The sequence below is a fragment of the Mustela putorius genome, unplaced genomic scaffold, assembly GCF_011764305.1.
Source record: "Mustela putorius furo isolate JIRA1106 unplaced genomic scaffold, ASM1176430v1.1 tig00001657_pilon_pilon_pilon, whole genome shotgun sequence".
Classification (NCBI taxonomy): Eukaryota; Metazoa; Chordata; class Mammalia; order Carnivora; family Mustelidae; genus Mustela; species Mustela putorius.
In genome coordinates, this window is record NW_025421833.1 from 19,103 (window position 1) to 42,817 (window position 23,715).

At 38.5% G+C, this 23,715-nt stretch overlaps 1 pseudogene; it reads right to left on the reverse strand.

Annotated features, from left to right (window-relative positions):
• Window positions 1–3,664: 3,664 nt before the first annotated feature.
• On the reverse strand, window positions 3,665–16,951 carry LOC123394179 (annotated as a pseudogene).
• Window positions 16,952–23,715: the final 6,764 nt, after the last annotated feature.

Consider the following 23,715-nt stretch of genomic DNA (forward strand, 5'->3'; position numbering starts at 1 on the left):
TGACCCTACCGATTTACATCAACAATGGATATAAGTTTCTCTTTTCTTTCCATTCTTGCCAATACTTGCTATTGTTTGAGTTTTTGATTCTAGCCATCCCCACAGATGTGAGGTGATATCTCATTGTGGTTTTGATTTTCATTTCCATGTTGATTAATGATGTTGAACAATTTTCCCCATACCCGTTTCATTTGTCGTTCTTACATATTCTATGAAGAATCTGTTTAACTCTTTCACTTAAATTTTCTTGGGTTCCTTTTCTTATGACTGAGTTTGAAAATTATTTTTATGTATTTCTAGATTTTGCCAGATTTATTTGTTGTATATATATTTTTTCTCAGGTGGTGGTTTATCTGTCATTCTCTTAAAGTGTCCTTTGACAGGCAGGAGATTTTAATTATAATTATCAAAATTTCCTTTATGACTGCTCATGCTCTGTTTCAGCTGGGATATTTTAGACTATCCCCAAGTTGCAGAGAATTTCTCCTCTGTTTCTTCTAGAAGTTCTAGAGTTTTGGGTTTCGGATTGAGGTCTATGTTCATTTCAAATTAAATTTTATGTGTGATGTAATATAGAGGTCAAAGTTCATCTTTTTTCTGTAATCATATCCACCTTGGAAAACAATCTTTTACCCACTGAGGACCAACTGACTACATACATGTTAGTCTCTCTCTGAACTCTGAATTGTCCCATGGATCTAGAAGTCTTTTTTTTTTTTTTTCAACTGATAATTTTTACTATTATACCATACAAAGCTACTCCAGTCTATTTTATGGGATTTTCTATTAAGACAACAAGAAAAACAACCAGTTAAATGTGTCTGGTTTAGGAACTGAATGTTGACTTTTTTTTTTTAATTTATTATCAGCATAAAAGTATTCATTGTTTTTGCACCATACCCAGTGCTCTATGCAATCCGTGTCCTCTCCAATGCCCACCACCTGGTTCCCCCAACCTCCCACCCCCCGCCCCTTCAAAACCCTCAGGTTGTTTTTCAGAGTCCATAATCTGTCATGGTTCACCTCCCCTTCTAATTTCCCTCAACTCCCTCTCCTCTCCATCTCTCCTTGTCCCCCATGCTATTTGTTATGCTCCACAAATAAGTGAAACCCTATGATAACTGACTCTCTCTGCTTGACTTATTTCACTCAGCATAATCTCAAAGTCTTTTTATATTAACTCCACACAGTCTTAATTAAGGAAGTTTTGTGATTTAAATCTTGTAGTTTGGTAGTACAAATCCTCCAACATTTTTAAAAATTACTTTGACAATTCTAGATTAGTTGTAATTCTATAAAAAGCTTAGAATCAGTATAATCATTTCCAGGGAAAATAAACCCTGTGGAATTTTGATTGCAATTCCTTTGAATACATGGATACATTTGAAAGAGTGGAGATCTTAATAATATTGCCTTTCGACCTGAACACACTTGTTTATCTGTGTTCCTAAGTATTATAACTGTCTGTAATATTGTAAATGGCATGTTTAAAATATCATTTTGCAATTATTTGACATTAGTATATAAAGACACAACTTATTTTTGTAACCCAACCTATCCTGAAATATTGCAAGATTTTAGCATTATTTCTAGCATCTTAAATGACTTGTTCTTCCTTCAGAGAAGACTTACTTTTGTTTCTGACAGATGGCTATGGCATCAGTATTCCCAAATCATCTTAATAATTAAGAATTCTTAAGATTCAAAGGTGGTCTGCAGTTTCTGGAAGGGTCATCAATTTCTGGTTTGACTTTATTCTTAGGTTATAGTACTTTGAGGTTCAATCTAAAGTCTGAAGATCAGGGTTAATCAGGGAAACTTCCCTTTGGTAAGCTGAATTACAACTTTTGTTCTCAACTAATTATTTTCAGGATTTTAATTATACACCTGAAATAAGCAGGTGTTGTTGGGATATAAACAGTTAAAATGCCAGGCTTACTTTCCTGGGCTTCTTTTCCTTGACCCTGTAATTTTTCCCCACATTTTTAACTCTCCTTTTCTTCAAATAAATGTTTTTCACATTGTCCCAGTCCACCATTACCAGATACCCCCAACTTATTTTTTTATTAATTTATTTATTTTCAGCATAACAGTATTCATTATTTTTTCACCACACCCAGTGCTACATGCAATCCATGCCCTCTATAATACCCACCAACTTATTTTTTAAATCTCAGCCTAAATAATTCTCAGTAAGTATTATTTGAAGGGTCATTTGAAAACCTTGAAGAAACACTTACACTATATTCACCTTCTTAAATTCTTTAAAAAGATATCTCTAAAAGTGTATCTATTCTCAGTGCTCTATTTTTTTGGTACCAAAAAAGGAAGGAATGACCTGTAGCATGAACTGTGTCCTTTAAAGTTATGTGTCTTCTCTTAGCTGCATTCCAATAATCTTATATGCATGTATTTTATTTTTTTCTCACTATCTATGCATATTCCATTATTTTTGGTAGAAGACTTTTTTTTTAATTTATTTTTTATTTTCAGCATAACAGTATTCATTATTTTTGAACCACACCTAGTGCTCCATGAAATCTGTGCCCTCTATAATACCCACCACCTGGTACCCCGACCTCCCAACCCTGCCCCTTCAAAACCTTCAGATTGTTTTTCAGAATCCATAGTCTCTCATGGTTCACCTCCCCTTCCAATTTCCCCCAACTCCCTTCTCTTCTCTGTAGAATACATTTTAAGGCCCATAAGCATGTGTGGAACACAGAGTTAGTATCAGCAGAGTGAACTGGACTTGGCTTGGCTTCCAACCTCCATTTTGCCTGGGGTAGGAAACTTAATTTTCCAATCCAGGAAATTATAGATTATTTTTTTTTCAGTATTTATGGGGTAAATTTACACTCAATTCTCGAACTCTCCCTTTTCATCTTTCCATCCCCAGGGACTAAGAAAGCCTGTGAAGTCATGCATTATAGAGGAGTTGGAAGGACTGGAGTCTAAGTCCTTGTATGTGATGTCCCCTGTACCACCCTCTGATGCCCACTGATCCCAGGGCTCCAGGATCATGACTTGAGCCGAAGGCAGATGCTTAAGGACTGAGCCACCCAGGTGCCCCAACCACCATTGTGACTCTTTGCACACACTTTTTGGAAAGGCCGGCTATACACTCGGGAAGTGAGGTGATGCAAACCCTCTATGGCTTTTATGATCCCCCTACTTCTGAAGCTTGGCCGGAAGTGGGGCAGACACAGCCCTATCACACTGGTATCCAGGCTCTTTCTTCCCTTTTTTCTCCCCCAAACTCCTTTACATAGCTTAAAAGTGTTTCTACTCTTCATTCAGCGTAGAGAAAAATTAGCTTTCATATCTGCAAACATTCTCCCAAACTCTTTTTATATCATATATGCTCATCTTTGAAGAAAAGAGAGCACCTTTCTCAAAAAAAAAAAAAAATCATCCCGTTAAAATTATGCTTTTAGTTACTTAAAACACAACAGACTGCTTCGGGCCATGTTGGAATCTGCCATTTCCCTTCATATAACAAATGTCACTGATTTAATGAATGGAAGGCCTGCGGCAGTGAAGAAAAACAGGGAAAAATTCCAGATCTTATTTAAATAACAGGAAAACCATACATAGCAAGAAAATAATGATTGGCTTTTAAGAGAAATGAAATGGATCCTTCAACACAGACTAATGTAGTTCTTTATAGACTGCCTTGGATAATGTCAATGATTTCATGGTAAACTTGCTGATATACATCTAAACGGAACAAAAAGTCTATATGACTGTAGCAAGAAATAGCTTTATGGTAGATAGGGTTTGTAGTTTCAGAATGTAGATTTTTCACATCTTGAGGATTGGCCAACAAGTCTTGCCCCCATTCTAAGTCACTGTCAATACGTTCATGTTCCTCACATCGTAAAGAGAAGTGGACCAAATGTAGAGGGGTTTTCGCAGAAAATGATACATAGAAGGTGTTCTTTACTATTCTTTAAATGATTAATTAATACAAATTTAAAGTAAGTTGAATCTAAAATTATTACTATGATGGAAGCAAGGAATATTGAAATAATCGTTATTATGATTTTTATTTAGAAATAGATCAGATACAAATCAAAACTAGACAATTTGCTCTAATTAAGGGTGTTCAAACATGCCACAGAAGGAATTTCAGTTTTATTTATAAGGCATGAAAGTATTGTAATCAAAATTTTCTGTAGCTGGGGCGCCTGGGTGGCTTAGTTGTTGGGCATCTGCCTTTGGCTCAGGTCATGATCTCGGAGTCCTGGGATGGAGCCCCACATTGGGCTTCCAGCTCAGCGGGAAGCCTGCTTCTCTCTCTCCCACTCCCCCTGCTTATGTTCCCTCTCTCACAGTGTCTCCCTCTATTAAATAAATAAAATCTTAAAAAAAAATTTTGTAGCTGTGTAGCTGCCAATGTATCTATCAATAAATGGTAAATATTGGAGGTGGGAGCAAGTCTGATTTTATTGATTTTAATCTTTCCATTTTACTTCGGAGTTTTACACAAGCAAACCACATCGGGCATGAAGTTTAGCTAAGGCAGAAGAGGATAATGGGAAAAGATAATTTTAAAGATGGCAGACTTGGGTTCTAATATCTCAAGATTTCTGTCATCTTATTCAAACAATATTACCATCTTCTCATTAACTTTGTCTTTTCCTAATTACAGGTTTGTCTTATTTACCCAAATACAATCAAGAGCTTTTAGGGTCAAGAACCATATTATGCCTTTTATTTCTTATTTAACTAACCACGGAGCTACACATATTATACACAAAATATTTTTCCTCCTGAGGGAAGATGAATTACTCTACAGCCTGTCAAACTTCTCCAGGCTTAACTGCGGTATTTGTTGTTAAAATACATGGAAAATCTGGAAAAGCCCCCATTGGATGTGAGACTATGGAGCCAAATCATGGCAGCCTTTGCCTGCTGGTCCTTCTCACTGTTATTATCCTCTCAGGCTTTACACGAGCCCTTCTCTGTAGCCACCTCCTCTGAACTGACCCAGGAGATAGTTTTTAGCTTATGCATAATTATGTACCTGATTAAAATGAACCAAGTTCAGAGCAGGACTGCCCCAATCAAAAACTCTCAAGTGACTAGAATGAAAAACCTGAAAGAAAAAGAAAATTTAAAGCAAGATTATACTCTTCTGTTTTTTACAGTGCATCTGGTAAAGTGAGGTGTGAATTTCATATACTGTCCCTCTGTATTTGGTCCGTTGGAATATATATGCGCAGGGACACATCTTCACTTCTCCCTTCCTTTGAAAAGTGCAAGAAATGGAAGGGGAGAGGTGGTGAGGGGCAGGGGCGTCTATGGAACGCAATTCTATCAGTTTCATATAAATGCACATTCCCCCAATGCCTTTTACCTTGTTAACGGGGAGCCTGTGTGCTCATCATCCCTCCCCGGAAAGCCTCAGCTCCATACACAGAGGACAAAAGTGAGTGTCTATGGGCACCTATGTGGCTCAGTCTGTTAAGTGTCCAACTCTTAGCTTCAGCTCAGGTCATGATCTCAGGGTTGTGGGAATTAGCCCTGCGTTGGGCTCTGCACACAGTAGGGAGTCTGCTTGAAGATTCTCCCTCTCCTTCGTCCTCTGCTCCTCCCAGTGCTCATACTCTCTCTCTAAAATAAATAAATATCTCTTAAAAATATACATAAATATAAATATATCTTTAAAAAAATCTTTAAAAAAAAGTGTCTAGTGCTAGGTGCACTAGCACTGAAATGACACGTCCCTAAACATCCTTGCTTCAAACAACAGCTCTCAAGAGCATGTTCCAGAAGCCACCCCTTGCTCCACCTTTCCTAACTGTAGCCTCACCACCACCACCACCTGCTGTGATCCTCTTAGGTCTAATCTGATCATATCCTAATCTCCCCCTGATAATGTTTTCATTGCAGGAAGTTTCAGACTCTCAGCTTCCAGATCTTCTCTGGGACTCTATCCCTGACAGGTCTCCATGCACCCACCATTTTATCTTCTCCTAACTCCTCCCAACTTCTAAAACTCTCTCTTCCATCTGGAATTCCATCACTAGGTATATCTTAAAACCCATCTATGATGGGTTCCTTTACCCTCCTGCTCTCCAGACAACCTGATTTTCCCCCAACAACACTTCTTACCCTGCAGTTCTTTCATTCCACAAAACCAGCTGAGATTATTCATGATCTTAGCATTTGTAAAACTTGTCGATTCTGAGGAATTTCCTCACATTACCCATGATGCCATTGGATTCAGCTGTTCATTTCTATCCTAGAGCTTTTTTCCACTTAGTTTCTGGAATACTGTCATTTCATTTCTTTAAATAATTTTTAAAAATTTTTAATAAACATATAACGTATTATTAGCCTCAGGGGTACAGGTCTGTGAATCGCTAGGTTTAGATACTGCACAGCACTCACCATATCACATACCCTCCCCAATGTCCATATCCCCACTCCCTTTCTCCCTAACACCCCTCCCCCAGTCACACTCAGTTTGTTTTGTGACATTAAGAGTCTCTTATGGTTTGTCTAATACCGTCATTTCTTGATTTTCATTTTTCACTCCCAGCTCCTTTTTGGTTTCTTTGCTGTATCCATCCAACTCCCACTGCCTGACCTTTGAATCCTTCCATGTCTCAGCATAACCGTGCTCCTCTTCTCCCCATCTGTATTCACTCTGTGTGTGTTCTCATCCAGTTTCTTGGTTTTCAGTGGTGTCCATACTTAAAATGTTTATCCTCTTCTGTAAGTCTCTTCTAAATACGGGACTCCTATACACAACTGCTTATTCAAGTTAAACACTGGGATGCCTCACACTTAACATCTCCAAATGTGAACATCTTCTCTGTCCCTCAAAGCTGCACTGCCACCAAATGTCCCTATCTCCTTTAATGGCAATTGCATATTTTCCTTGCTTAGGCCAGAAAGTCTGGAATCGTCCAAGACTCTTCCCTCTTTCCTTCCACAGAATCCATATTAAAAAAAAAAAAATGTAGGTCATATCATGTCCGCTTCATGCTCAAAAACCTGAAGTGGCTGCTCACTTAGCTAGAAAGCCAAAGTCCTCCCAATGGAGTACTTGTTCCTTTCTGGCTCTAGTACATTTCTGCTCCCCTTTCCCTACTTCTTTCTCCCTTAATTGCTGACATCAGCCACACTGACCTTTTAGCCATGCCTTTCAGAAATGCTCCTAACTAAAGGGCTTTGCATTGGTTATTCTCTCTGTCTGGAATGCTCTTCCTCCAGGTTGTTCACATTGCTAACTTTCTCGGCTTCTCTAAATCTCGAATGTCACCATCTCATTGAGGCTTGCCTAACCTCTCTGTTCAAAAACACAACCCACTACCCACTGTGTCTAATCTCTTTATCTTGCTTTTTCCCCTTTATTTTTCCATAGCTTTTATTCCCTTCTAAAGTTTTAATAATTTACTTATTTGCTACGCGTAATGTCTGTATATCTAACTGCTAGAATGTCAAGCTTAAGGAGGACAGGAATATTTACTTTGTTCTCTGATGTGTACCTGAGCATAGAATGGTACAGGGCACATAGTAGGTACTCAATAAATATTGTTTCCATAGATGAATAGTTGCAAAGGTTACCTAGACTTTCCTGGTCTAGTTATCACCAGGAATGAACTAAATCTAAATATAAGTTAAAGATTTTTAATAATTTACCTCAAAACAATCACTTAGTAGATTTAGACATGTTAAATGAGAAAGTCCTTCCCAAAATCTCAATGATACTTGAGTTCATTAGTGTTCATTAAATTTAAACAACACTCTTGATCATCACCCTGTTGAACTGTCATAATATTTTTGTTAGTTAAGTCAGAGCATTATTATTAACTCCATTTTTAAAATTAAGGAAACTGACTTCATAAGGAGTGAGTTTGCTGAGTGTCTCACTAGCCATAAGTTTCAGAGAAAAGATTCAGTGCCTGATATTTTGATCTCAAGTATACTGTTTCTTCTAAGATTTTATCCTGGCTCTCAACTGTAAGATGATATTCACACTGGATTTTTCTTCATTAATATTCATGCAACATATATTCTTGAGTACCTGTTGTTTGCCCAGAACTCTTGGCCTTGCATATATAGAAGTGAATAAAACTTGCTCAAGGGCCTTATGAAGTTCACAATTGAACAGAGGAGAGAATGAAGTCTAGTGAGAGACTAGGCATTGGGATACCTGTGTTTTAGTCTTAGGTTTTTAAAATTTTATTGTTATTGTTATTATTATTATTAGTCTTAGGTGTTTTTGAAGGAATAGCTCTGAATATTTGGGCAAGTCAAATGATAAACATGGCCTCAATGATTCCTAGTCTACTATTCCAAATTAACATTTTCTCATTTGTAAAAGAAAATAGGTATATTGCTCTAATTATTGCTTAGGGTTAGAAGACCTAATAGATTATGATACTAACATATTAGAAACCATGAAGAATTACATAAATAGGTAATAGTTACATTTTATCCTTCTAAATTTATCATCCTATGACAATGGCATGATTCTCAGAATGATGGGGTAAACCACGAGTAGTATAAATAAAATTGTACTAAAAAGCACTTGAAAAGTTATACCTGACTTCAGTGTAGCATATTTTGAACAGATGTCCCTGCTGGGTTATGTGACAAATACACATCCACACCACTCTGAGGGGTTAAAAAATTATTTTTATACTTGGTCCACCCAGAGAAAGTGTAACTTTTGATATTTACTACACTAAATAATTTCAATACAATTTAAAGTATTTTTAAGCAAATAATATAAATAAAATATAAAATTATATTTTAATTAAGTACATAAATGTACTTACTAAATATGTAATTTTACATTAACATAGAAGGTATTATTAGATTTCTGAGTTATGTAGTCTGTCATCCCATACTGAAAACAATCTAAACTGTTAGGACTCACACACATGGACCCCTTTTGTGAGCACAAAGGACTGAAAAGATAGAAATTAACAGGAGAAATGGAAAAGGGAAAAAAAAAAACCCTCAAAAAAGCAAAGTACTAAAGCCAGTTTTTTCTTCAAGTTATTTGCCAATCCCAGGGAATCTGAAGTTTTATTGTGAGAACTAAGCTAGTTGAGGAAAACAAACAAACAAAAAATCAGCCCAGAGCCTGCCAAGGACAATTAGGAGATTTAAAATGAAACCCTTTCCATGATGAACTGGACTCCTGAAATGCTACACAACTCCCAGTGAAACAATCAGAAATGCAGCAGCTTTCATGTTAGCCTGTCATCAAGGTTTGAATTAACTACAATGTCCCTGGAAACCTTAGTCAGTGAGCAAGACTTACAATGTCAATGTAGTCCTATCAAAATCTCAGCAAGTTCTCTTAAGGATATCAACAAACTGTTTCTCAGATGGAGAAACGGAAGACCCAGGACAGCCAATACAGTAATACAGTATTGTAAGGGAGGAACAAAGTTGGAGGATGGACATACACAACTTCAAGATGTACTATCAACCTACAGTAATCAAGAAGTGGGGTACTGGTGGAAGAATAGACAAACATCCATAGAATGGAAAGAGGGCCCCAAAATAGATCCCCTATATAGTCAACAGATCTTTGAAAAAGAGAAAAGGCAATACAATTGAGAAACAATGGTATCTTCAACAAATGGTCCTGGAACAACTAGACAATGACATGGAAAATAAGAAGAAAAAAACAAAAAGAATTGAGGCACAGACCTCACATTTTTTGCAATAGTTAACTCAAAATAGAACACAGATCTAAATATCAAACTCAAAACTATGAAACTCCTAGAAGATGACCTAGTAGAGAAAATCTAGTTGACTTTGGGTCTAGTGATGGCTTTGTAGATAAAACACCAAAGGCACAAACTATGAAAGAAATAACCGACAAGCTGAACTTCTGAGTCAAAAACGTCCACTTTGCAAAAGACAAAGAATTAGAAGACAGGGCACAGACTGGAAGAAAATATTTGCAAAAGACATATCTATGAAGGTGTTATCCAAAATGTACAAAGAACTCTTCAAACTCAACAATGAGAAAATAACCTGATTTAAAAATGGGGCAAAGTACTTAACAGACAGCTCATCGAATATATGTACAGATAGCAAATGACCATGAAAAGATGCTCTGCATCATACACCATCAGGGAAATGCAATTTAAAAGAACAATGAAATACCACTACACACCTATGAAAATGACAAAAGTCTGAAACATTGACAGCACCAAGTGCTGGTGAGGAAAAAGTCACAGGAACTCTCATTCACTGCTGGTGGAGATGCACAATAGTACAACCCCTTTGGAAAAACAGTTTAGTGGTCTCTTATAAAACAAAAGGAATCCTTGTCACATGATCCAGCAATTGCACTCCTTGGTATTTATCCAAAGGGGGTAAAGACTCGTGTTCACGCAAAATCTTCACATTGATCTTGATAGCATCTTTATTCATAATTGTCAAAACTTGAACCATAATGTCCTTTAGTAGGTGGATAGATACACAGTAATACATCCCGACAATAAAATATTTTTTTCAACACTAAAAATAAATGAGATACCAAGCCAGGAAAAGACATGGAGGAACCTTGAATGTTTGCTACTAAATGGACAAAGGCAATCTGAGAGGGCTACAAACTATGATTCTAACTACATGACATTCTGGAAAAGGCAAAACTGTGGCAGGCAGTGAAAAAATCAGTAGTATCAGTGGTTTCCAGGATTTAAGAGGGGAGGGATGAGTAGACAAAGCACAGAGGATTTCTAGGGCAGTGAAAATATCCTACATGATACTGTAATGGTAGGTCTATGTCATTATACATTTGTTAGAACTCACAGAATGTAGAACACCAGAGTGAACCACGCTGTAAACTATGGATTTGGGGTACTTATGATGTGTCCATGTAGGTTCATCAATTATAACAAACAAAAAGTACAACCTGGTGGTCCTTGCCATATCCAAGATCATCTAGGTTTTTCCTGATGTGACCTTCTAGGAGTTTGAGAGTCTTACATTTCACATTTAGGTCTATGATCCAAATCTGAGTTAACTTTGTGAAGGTTATTTTATTGTTTTGTATGTAGACATCCAGTTGTCCCAACACTATTTGTTTGAAGAGACTATGGTTTTTCTAGTGCACTGCCTTTCTTTCCTTTGTCAAAGATCTGTTGATGGTGTTCATGAGACTCTGTGTCTGCACTCGGTATTCTGCTACACTGATCTTCTTGTTTCTTTCATTAATTCCACGCTGTCTAGATTACTGTAGTTGAAGACTAAGTCTTAACGTTCAACAGTACCAGTCCTCCAACTTTGCTCTTTCTCTTCAATTCTGTGTTGGGTACTCCAGGTTTTGCTTCCCTCCATAAACGTTAAAAGTCATTTGTCAATGTCCTTAAATTAGCTTGCAGGGATTTTGGTTGCCTTGAATCCACAGACTAAATTGGTAAGAATGGACATCTTGACAACTTCTCTTTCTTTGACTGAATAAATTGATTCTTGCTGGTAAATTATTAAATGGTACAGATGCAGGAACCAACCAGTAGTCTGAATGCCACAACTACTTCTGCTAAATCCGTTTTTTTTTTTTAATTTAATGTGCTTAAAAAGTCTTAGAATGAATGAGTACATCTGTAATAGCATCTATACACAAACTGTACGGCTTTGGGAATAGTAGCTTGAGCCCCTAAACGGTGTCCCACTCCAGGAACTTTGATGAATGCCTGAAGCTGGTAAGGTAATTAGCAGGCACAAATGCCAATTACAAAAGGGTCAATAAGAAAGGGAAGGAGTGTTAGGAACCAAGACATAAGAGCAGAAGTTGTTAAAAAAAAAAAAAGAGAGATAGAAGATGGGGTGCCTGGGTGGTTCAGTGGGTTAAGCCTCTGTCTTCAGCTCAGGTCATGATCTCAGTGTCCTGGGATCGAGTACTGCATCGGGATCACTGCTCGGCAGGGAGCCTTCTTCCTCCTCTCTCTCTCTCTGTTTGCCTCTCTGCCTACTTGTGATCTCTCTCTGTCAAATAAATAAATAAAATCTTTTTTTTTTTTAAATTAAGTGATAGTAGAGAACTTAAATACAAGAAACTTCAGGAAACTAACACCCAATAGTAAAGGCCAATTAAAAGACTCAGCACAGCACCTGCTCTCTGTTCCGTATGGAGAGCAAGACAAATCAGAATGCAAAATAATCCCAGCATGCTCACGCTGATTAGTTTCAGAATGTTGATGTAGTCCCCAAACCAGGAAGGCGAAGACTCTATCAGTACACGTGGATGAGTCATACAATGACATGTAAGGCATAAAGTACTATTAAGAGCTGCTTTCTAAAAATGGACAAAGTACATTTCAAATTCAATTTGTTTTCACCATATATAAGTTCTCCTGGTCATAACCATTTAACATAAGCAATATATCGTGGCAAATCTTACCAATAATCTTCAGTGGACACAGCTTTGAACCAACAAATCTTTTGAATGAGGTATTAGGTAGGAAGTCTTTGTTGCCAAAAAAAAAGCCTGTAAGACAAGTTTACTTTACTCATATTTGGAAGACCAAAATAATTATTCAAGGAATGGTCCAATTTGATCATTATATTTATAATGAAATGCACTGTCTCACATTATTAGTTCAAAATATTTAAATGAGAGAGGTGCCTGGGTGGCTCAGTTGGTTAAGTGGATGACTTGATTTTGGCTCAGGATATGAGATGGAGTCCCATGTTGGGTCCATGCTCAGAGCAGTCTGCTTGTCCCTCTCTCTTCCCTACCCTGCCTCCCTTGCCCTTGTGTTCTCTCTCTCTCTCTCTCTCTTTCAAATAAGAAATTAAAACCTTTAAAAGAAATACATTTATTTATTTTTTTTAAAGATTTTATTTATTCATTTGACAGACAGAGATCACAAGTAGGCAGAGAAGCAGGCAGAGAGAGGAGGAAGCAGGGTCCCCACTGAGCAGAGAGCCCAATGTAAGGCTTGATCCCAGGACCCTGAGATCATGACCTGAGCTGAAGGCAGAGGCTTTAACCCACTGAGCCACCCAGGCGCCCTAAAGGAAATGCATTCAAATTAAGGGCAAAACTTGGAAGCAGGAGATAGAGATAAGCTGACTACTGGATTTTCCTTCAAAATGAGAAGTCCAAAGCTATTATAAATAAAATCTCATTCATTTGTAAAAACAAAAGAAAGAATCCAGTGTCACTGAAACCAAAAAATTAAATTCATGCAAACATAGTCAAGACCTTTTATTTTGAAATGATAGAATCATTGTCATTTTGTATTATCAGCTATGTAAAGGAATAACATACCTTTAACACTGACCTCCATTTGTATGCCAATTTAATTAAAGGTCTCTGAGTATTTGATGGAAAAAACTGGAGCTAAGGTAAAAAATTTTTTGATTCTTTCAGCTATCTGTGGTATTGTGGAAAATGTTATGAACGCTGAAAGAAAACAAGACAGAAATTAACTATTCTTACACCATTACTGGCATGTAAGAAATGATATCATGGCAAGTGAGAGTAAATTCAATATGTTATGACCACTAATTTACTCATTCATTTCTCAATTCCCTTATCAAACATTTCTCGGTCACCCAGTATGAGACCTACATATCAATCAAACATCATACTGATGATTAATATTAAAAACAATGTCTAGACCATAAACAATGGTAAATCAACAATAAAAGAGTCTTGTAACACCATAGTTGAGAAATCAGAAACAATATTGAAGATTTCTATAACTGGCAATGTGAGAATTTCGGATATTTGAATCTTACACTTTAGGTGACAGATCCAATACATGTCAAATTGTTTTCATATTTATTTTTAATATATTTTTAAAACACCCTTGCCTTATTGTGCAGATGATACTAGTTTATATTTTATTGTTAGTTTAGAGTCATTAATATGACAAATAGTTTTCCCTTTTATAACATCTTATCAAGCTACATTCTTGCACATTTTTTAATTTTTATAGCTTTTCTGTTTTCTGAGTTCTAAGAAGGCACACAATCAGAGAATCATATAACATATTAGAAGTCAGTAAATTCTAGCACATAGTCACTTCTTTCTTAATAATTTTCCAAGATTCCTGGTTCCAGATAACTGTTACAGATGGAAAATCCAGAGTACAACTCACACACATGATTAATAAATGTCAGAGAAAAAATCTGTGGAAAATCGGATTAGACTGTTCTTCAACATACTCTTTTTTAAAGCAGGGTGTGTCTTATTCCTATAAGAAAATGATCATTTTTCAGCCTAGAAAAGACTCAGTGAATACTGGTTGCTATTATCAAGTAGGCTTTGTAACTTCCCCAGTAGAAAGAGTGGGAGTAAGAAAGTTTACCACATCATGTAAGAGAATTATGTTGGGTTTTAGAGAATTATCCTCTGAAAGTGAAACTATTACACATTAGATGGAAGCATTGTTGCTGTGAGCTAAAAGAAGTTCTTTTTTAGTCTCTTTAAACATATGAAGGCTTAGGCTCATCTTTGTGTATGTCTAAAGTTTAATCTGTCCTAAATGCGTAAGCATTAATGGCTTTCTCACATCCCCTCCTCATGAGGTCCTTTGCCACACTTAAATGACAATTATAAGTATGAAATTTCTATTTGTGGAACAAGGGGTAGTTATGATCTCACTTTGATCCCAAGATGGATATCCAACTTCTGAACGCTTGGGAACAAAGACAACCTGTTATTACATGAATTCTTTGTGACTAGAGAAGACAAGGTAGAGGGAGGAAGGGGGTAAGTGTCCAGGGCCAGGCTGTGGGTCTTCTTCCCGGTGCTCTGTTTTGTGTCACTTGTAGCTCTGGGAGCTTGCCCACATCCTTAGGAGGTATGTCTGCAAACCCTACAAAAGACATTGCATACTATGAGCCACAATCCTTCTGGCCATACCAATAGTGGTGCCCTGGGAATGGCCTATATAAAATATTTCCTCTTGTCCCGTGTGTTTCACGATGAAGCTGATGGAGGCTGGGAGGTTGTATTTTGCCATCTCGTCAAAACTACAAAAGAAAAAGGGAAGTTGAAATCCCCTTGCTTCCAGAATGTGATGCTAACCCTTGAAGATAATGAACAGGTAAGTGAAGGCAAACAATTTTCCACTCTCTTTGGGTATTATCAAGAAATTATGGGGTGGGGCACCTGGGTGGCTCAGTGGGTTAAAGCCTCTGCTTTCAGCTCAGGTCATGGTCCCAGAGTCCTGGGATGGAGTCCCACATCAAGCTTTCTGCTCAGCAGGGAGCCTGCTTCCCCCTCTCTCTCTGCCTGCTTCTCTGCCTACTTGTGATCTTTGTCTGTCAAGTAAATATATCAAACCTTAAAAAAAAAAGATGTTTAAAAAAAAAAAAAGGAAGAATTTTAGGGCCCTTGGGTGGCTCAACTGGTTGAGCATCTGACTCTTGATTTCAGCTCAGGTCGTGGTCTCAGGGTGGTGAGGTCGAGCCCTGTGTCTGGCTCTGCACTCAGTGTGGAGTCTGTTTGAGCTTCTCTCTTACTTCTCCTAGGCTCCTCCCCACTCGTGCATGTGCATGCACTTTCTCTCCAGCTCTCTCTCAAATAAATAAATATTTCTTAAAAAAGAAGTTATGTGATGTAATATATCTACTTAATAAAGACTTCCGTGAGAACACAAAGTCAGGGAATAAAGTAGCCCCAAGATAGTCTTATAAAGAGGCTGTTTATTTTACATACAGGGAGATAAAGTAAATATATAGGTTAAGGAGCAAAACAATGGAAAGGGTGGGGTTAGCCAATAAAGGTTACTACTGACAAACGAGATACACACTTAAGGTCAAGCAAGCATTCTTTCATTTTCAAGCAAAAACTGACATAAATTGTGATGGTCTGTTACAAGACCTGATTAAGAAAAGACACTTCTGTTCTACTTTATTTCATTCAAACACAAGACAATATATTTGACACACTCATAAAATAAAATGAAACATTACTTGATGTTATTTGTACCTGAAGGCCCAGAATTCTTTGGAATTTGTCTTCAGGTACTTGTGTTTCCTGGACCAGGTGGTCCCCTGCTATTCCCCATCCACACATCTTAACCAGCATCTACCGGAATGAAGCCCAGGCTATTGTTGGGCAGAATGGAGATCCAGCTGCTGGCAGGTGTAAACAAACCATGTTGCAAGTAGACAACAAACCTCTGAGCTAGAAAAAAAATGCAGAGAATTTCTTCTTAAATGCTGTAGTATCTGTATAAATATCTTATCTGAAGTTAAATCTTTTAACACATGACAGTTTGAAGTTTTAAAAATATATTTTTACATTTTATATTGTATAAATATGGTAAATTTTTCATGTTTAATGTCATTGTATGTCAGAGTTGTTTAGCAAAGTTTACAAAGTTGGCAACAGCAAAGTTTACAAAGAATTTTTTTTTTTAATGACCAAGTATATCATTAGGTCATGTCTCACTTAAATATATAAACTTTAAAGATTAGAACATTCACATAGCTAATAGTCATGTGAGTACTCATATACATTTTATTTTATTTCTATTTTAGAGAGAGAGAGAGAGAGAGAGAGCAGGGGGAGGTGCAGAGGGGGAGGGAGAAAGAGAATCTCAAGTAGACTCCACATTGAGCACGGAGCCCAACATAGACCTTGAGCTCACCACCCTGAGATCATGACCTGAGCCAAAAACAAGAGTCGGACATTTAACTGAGCCACTCACGCTTCCATCATATACATTTTAAATAGCATATTACAGTAGATGTCAGCCAGACACTGGTCTTAGCCACTCCAGTGCTGTGCAGTGGGCTCATGAAAGAAGTAGCCAGGGTGAGAGAGATGTAGGTTAACTTGGGCCCCGCAGCGTGGGTGCCTCACCAAGGCTACTGCTAGGGAAGTATGTCTGACCTGCCTGCAACAGAGGTCTCACAGGGTACCATCCCCTCAAGGAGATCAAACCAGCCACTTGGAGACTAGTTGGGGGACATCAGAGAAATGTCAGAGTCCTGTACCCATCGTGGGGTCTAGAGCAATTTGTTACCACTCCTTGTGCTGATTGCCTACTCAGGTCCTGGTGGGACAGAGCAAGCATCTCTCCTTCCATACCTTCCGCTCTGGGGACTGACTGCTGGAGTTGGAGAGAAGAGTAAGAGGGCATCTAGAAGGATCTGGAAGATGAAGAGAACTGGTATCACAAGCAGTTCATACTTAATTTGTATCAACCACTTCACCCTCACTGTTCTTCCCTCATTCTTCACAATTGCCTCGTGAGTGTTTTACTCCCATTTTACAGTAGAGAAAAGTGAGACTCCAAGAGGTTACATTAACCTGTCTGAGGTCCCGGAGATCACAGAGCTGTTGGGTGGCCATCTGGAATCCAGTCTTCTCAGGACACTGCGGTTCCCGTTTCCACCACGTGGTCCCTAGTAGCTTGCTCAGAGAGAGTTTTTAAAACTCCTAATGAAATGCACTGCATAAATTTTTTGGGGGAGAAGAAAACTGAGGTGATACTTAATACCCATCAAATGTTTCTATCTTGAGTGGCCCATATTATGTGTCATAGGATGAAATATGGTCTCTGCCCTTAAAAGCAGCTCAGTGGAAAGGAGTCCCGGTACAGCCAGGCCAGGTGCAGCGTGAAACAGATGTCTACACCCATGTTCATTTATCCAGACTCAGGAGCATCCCTCCCTCACCAGCCCCTCTTCTGTGTTCATCAGAATGAGGTAGTGAGCCAAAGGGATCTGTTTGAAGAGATCTGGGGACACATTGAGATAAAGGTATTTAAGAAAAGGGACCTCATCGTCTGATTCAGCTTTTCTGTTAAATTTTCACGATCATATTCAGTATTGCAATGTCTAGCTCTCAGGCCACTGCCATAGAGGGTGATGATCACTTGAAAATTGGACTAAAATCTCAAGTCACTACTGGTGAAATTGGTGTCCTATGTAGGCAACTCTCAGAAGATTTCATAGTTTCAACACGAGCATAATTCTAAACCATCATAACTGTTCTCTGATCTGAATCCCTGAGAAAAAGATTTAAGTGTAATATATATATTTTTTTTCAGATTTTATTTATTTATATGAGAGAGAGAGAGCACAAGCAGGAAGAGCACCAGCAGAGGCAGAGGGAGAAGCAGACTCCCCACTGAGCAGGGAGCCCAATGTGAGACTCAATCCCAGGACCCTAAGATCATGACCTGGGCTGAAGGCAGACACTTAATTGGCTGAGCCACCCAGGCTCCCCAGATCTAAGTGTGTTTGTTATTCCCACTTCAAAGATTAGGAAATTGTGCAATGGTGACACAGTTAATGAATGACCCAGTTAGGCTGAGTCCAGGGGCTGGGCCTTCCCCATTCCATCACACTTCCCACTATTTATGTGCTTCTCATACCCAACACATGAGCCATGGGTTTGCAGGTAGAAGAACCACAGTGGAAGGGCAAGATGCACAGTTGTTCACTTCCCGTGTTTTCATGTTCAGTGTGGAAGGCAGAAGAACGGCCCCTCAAAGATGTCCTGTCCTGATCCCTGGAACTGGGGAGTATGTTGTGTTACATGGTGAAAGGGACTTTGGAGATGCAGCTAAGGGTCTGAAAATGGGGAGATGATCTCCGTTATCCAGGGACCTGGTGTAATCTCAGAGGTCCTTGTAAGTGAGAGCGGGCGGGGAGAATCAGAGGCAGATGAGCTGTGCTGTGAGAACAAAGGTCAGAAAGATGTTCTTGGTGGCTTTGAAGATGAAAGGGGCTACAGACCCAGGACCATGGGTGGCCTTCAGCATGAAACACATTCTCCCAGTGATCCTCCAGAGGTGTGCACACAGCCTCGTGGGCACCATGTTGTTAGCTCTGGTAGACCTATTTCGGACTCCTGTGAGGCAGTGTATGTGTGGCATTCGAAGCCACTCTGTGTGTCATAATTTGTTATAGCAGCATGAGAAACTACAATTCCCAGGAATTGTTTTCATTAGTAATAATGTTTTTTTCATAAAATTAGCTCATTCTTACCTGAGAATGATCATCAAATTGAACATTACAATCATTACTGACTGAATATGTAGGAACTGTGAGGAATTTGCCTCTCTTCTCTCTTACAAATGATCCCAATTGACTGCTTTCTCTGACAGTTTGAAAGAATATTTACATCCTTACAGTTTTGTGAAGTTGAGTACTGATTGTCTAACTAGTTTCAAGGAACTTGAGAGCAATTTACTTGGAAATGATCTATGAACTTATTTAGACCTTTTAATGAGACCATTTTTAAATTTTTTTGCTTTTTTTTGTTTTGTTTTACGGTGGAAAGGGTTGCCCCTTCATAGAGGATTACTTGTATCTTGCCCGTTATTGGGAAAGCCAAAATTGCTTTGAAGTTTCAAGATGCTGATGTTTTTGGAAATGTATTTACTTCACCCGCGATAAAATCTATTTTATCTGCTATTGGTTTCACTTCGAATGTTGTAACGAAGTTTCTGTAAGTTTTGTAAGACCCCACTAATTATTTGACAAGAAATGTGGCTGCCAAATTCATAAAGTTCCAGGAAGCACACCAGAACTACCAGAAGCAGATGCCAGGATGGGCAGTTGGAGGCACTTTTCCATCTCCTTCCACCTGGAGCTCAGTGACTTTGGACTTGGAGTGTTCTCTTTAGGTTAGTGCCATCACAAACCAACGTGAAAAGAGAAAACAATTTAAAAGTAAATAGAAGGAAGTCTTGGGGTGCCTGGGTGGCTCAGTAGGTTAAGCCTCTGCCTTCAGCTCAGGTCATGATCTCAGGGTCCTGGGATCAAGCCCCGCATCTGGCTCTCTGCACAGTGGGGAGCCTGCTTCCTCCTCTCTCTCTGCCTTCCTCTCTGCCTACTCGTGATCTCCATCTGTCAAATAAATAAAGAAAAATCTTTAAAAAAAAGAAGGAAGTCTTGAACTAAGACATATCTCTGAAGGTTGTGTCAAGCAAGAGGTTGATACCCCGTTTAGGACCATTGCTTCTGAACAGTGAAATGAAAAAGCTGGCACTCACTTGTCCTCAGCCTTTTGTCCTCTGTGCACCAGTACGCACAGACCCACACCACGGATTTGTTCCAGTTAGTGTGTACTGGACATCTGTTGTTGGGACATCACAGTCTCCAACAATTCCTTCCTTGTCTTTTACATACTACAACCTGCCAGCTAACCATCGTCTTGGTGTCTTGGTAAGAAATCAATTTAGGGTTTGAAAGTTCTTGCTGTCTTTGAAGTAACATTGTTGGATTTTCTAACACCTGTTATGCAGAATTTTACTTAGCCTGCACAATGATTAGTTTATGGCTAGTTAAGAAAGATTTTTAACATTTCTTGCCTTGTTAATTTTTTGTTTGATTATTGACATATGACATCGGTTTTCTGAATTGTGGATTAGATGATAATATTTCTATTCATCTCCAGCATGAAGGCAATAATCTACTAATTTTTTTTTTTTATTTATTTATTTATTTATTTATTTATTTATTTTTTTTTTTATTTTCAGCATAACAGTATTCATTATTTTTGTACCAAACCCAGTGCTCCATGCAATTCGTGCCCTCTATAATACCCACCACCTGGTACCCCGACCTCCCACCCCCCGCCCCTTCAAAATCCTCAGATTGTTTTTCAGAGTCCATAGTCTATTTTTAACCACTATCATTATGAGAAGTTTTTTTCAGTGGGAGTGTTCATTGACGTGTTCATTGTTTCTTATATGAAAGTCAGAAAAAACAAACAAACACACCAGTGTGTCTGCAATAAGCACAAAGGGCACAGCCTCATTCTTCTACTAACTGTGCTCAACATAAATCAGTGAACTCTGTCTTTATTTGAACTGTTCAGAGTTTTTAAAGTCATCATTATTTATTTTAGAATTTTAGAATTTTCATTTTTGGTTCTAGTAGGTGAAAAGATCAGCAAAGCATTTTTTTTTTTTCTTTTTACAATAATTTACAATGTTCTGAATAGGTGACAGTTCCAGAAGACTCTTTTGCATTTACCGATGACTTTACAATAAGCTGAATATAGAAAGTGAATATAGAGTTTTACCTGTTACTATGAGTAGGGTATCAGCAGTCAGATATACTTAGGACGGTTAGAGAATTATGTAGGTTTGAATGTTTATTTTCATTCTTGATGTGAAAGTAATTGCAGAATTCTCCTATTATTACAATATGTAAATATTTAATGTATTCCACATTCTTTATAATTACTTTTCAGTAGCCCTCGACATGCCAGACATGTATTTTTTCCCTCAATAATCCCCCAAATTTAGAACACTATATTTCCCATGAACATACATGTAATTTTTAATTTAGTGATTATTTATGGAATTCAAATTCTTAGAATACCTCCAAATGATTCTCTTAGTTAACTTTTATTGTTCATTAGTGCTACTGATAAAATGTTTTTATTTAAAATTTCCAGTTAATCAAAGTGCATAATTTGGATATTTTCCCTGAAATGGCAATTCTCACACTGTTTTTATTTCGAGATAGATGTAGAGCGAAACAGCATGGAAGAAATTGTCAAGAAAACAATACCTTTTGACAGAATGAACTTCTGGGAACTGTCAGCTCGTTCATAATAAGAGCCACATAATGCCGAATTGTGCTGTTTGACCTTCTCGGATAAGCTGATGCTGGAAACTCGCTGAAGCATTACCTTACCGTCATCCTCAAACAAGGACCAAACGGGGTGATCCCAGGGGCGCCTGGAAGACAGGACTGCCATGTTAATTCTGCATTTCCATATTGTACAGTACAAACAGCTTACCATCTTTCCAACTTGAATTTAAAGCAGTCGGACTCCAGACCAAGCAGAACTCGTCTTCTCTCTGAGAGCATCCTTTCCAGAGGGATAGTTCCCACCTCCATCATGAAAGAAGACCGGAAGTCACCAGTCATCCACATCCAAGTTAATGGTGTCCTTGAGGGGTTGTAGGTCACTCAGGCACATGTGCTGTTTGTTTTCTCAGAATTGAGTGGTTCTGGGCATCCCTGCTTCTCAGAGTGCGCATCCCCTCCATATGCAGCATTTTAAATTGAAGTAAGAGACCCTGGAAATGATTCTTGAAAGTCAAAGCCTTTAGTTTGATGGCCAGATATCCTCAGGTATTTCCCACCTCAAAGTTCCCCAAACTCTTCTCCTTTGTACTGTGAGAATAACAGGGGTACAGGAGGAGAGCGCTGAGGAGATGTGTCGAGCCAAGGAGAAGATAGACAGCAGTCCTTCCAGCTGGTAGAAATCGGAGGGAGGGCACCAGAGTGCATTCACCTCACCACAGACCAGTCCAGGGCAGGAATATGCAGCTGTTGGCCTTTCTTTATCCCACCGGGTACTTCCAAATGACGCAAACACACAGAAAGATGTAGAGAAATCCTGTGACTCTGAATGAAAAAGAGAAAAAAGAAGGAAGAGCTAACACTTAAATAGTGCTTGCCAGGTCCTGTCTAAATGTTTTAAGTATATTAACTAACTTAATTCTAGCAACAACCCTCACATTATTGTCCTCATTTTCATGAGGAAACTGAAATACAGAGAAGTCAAGTAGCTTGCCGGAGACACAGAGCTTGTAAATGACCGAGCCTGAGCAAGGACTCCCACCCAGCCTGCCTGGCTACACCCCTCACTGTACGGCTGTGCCTTGAACTTGTCAGACTTCACTGGAAACAAGTATTTCAAGGACAGTGTTGTCTGAAGAATCATGACTATTAATATCTATGACTTTATCCATTCTGAAGCAAAAGCCTTCTGGTGTCTCAGACATGTGCTTCTTGGTCATTCAGATTTCAAGTCATCAGTTGGCCAATAAGACCTATTTTAGGAACCAGTTCTCACGTAGACTAGCTTGTTGCAACCCAGGGGCCAAAGATACTTTCTGCTGTCATTTGAACCCATTCACAATATTTGCATTTTATTATGATTAATTTACAAATATCACCTAAGGTGTGTGAAGTATGTTTATGTGTATTTAGTGCCTTTTAACCAATTGTTTCTGTTAAATAAATATCTTTGTGCATTTTAGGTTTGCTTTTCCAGAGGCATTTCCTAGTCTTCTTTGTCTCTCTTGACCAGACATGATTTCTCTTTTTTAAAAAAATGTACTTATCTATTTTAGAGAGGGGGGATGGGGGGAGTGAGGGGAAGAGGGAGAGGAAAAGAGAGTCTCAAGCAGACTTCATGTTGAGTGCGGAGCAGGACACAGGTTCAGTCTTCGGACCCTGGGGTCATGGTATGAGCTGAAACCAAGAGTCAGATGCTTAACTGACTAAGCCACCCAGGAGCCCCCAGACATAATTTCTTGAAAGATAATTTGGATTTTACTGGACAACCACCAGACAACCTATTGGTCTGTCTGGATTTAAAATATATACCAACAAAGTGTGAAGTGGCATTGGAGAAATTTCAGAAGAAGATGGAGAATGTCCAGATAACCAATTTTAGTTTTTTTTTTTTTTTGTAATATTGAAGTGAATTTCTTTAATGTATATATTATTATTATTATTATTATTATTTAGGATTTTATTATTTTTAAGTAATCTGTACATCCAACACGGGGCTCAAACTCACAACCCCTAGAGTAGAAGTCACGTGCTCTTCTGACTGAGCAAGCCAGGCTCCCCTTTCACATGTAGGTTTTAATTTTTCTTGTCTGAAGTGTTCACTTGGCAAGCGAGAAGAGAGAGACCTTAGGCAGGACCCAGGGCAGAAATGACCTAGGGACTGTGGGGGAGGGAGGGAAGAGCAGTAGACGGGGTGGGGGGTGTCAG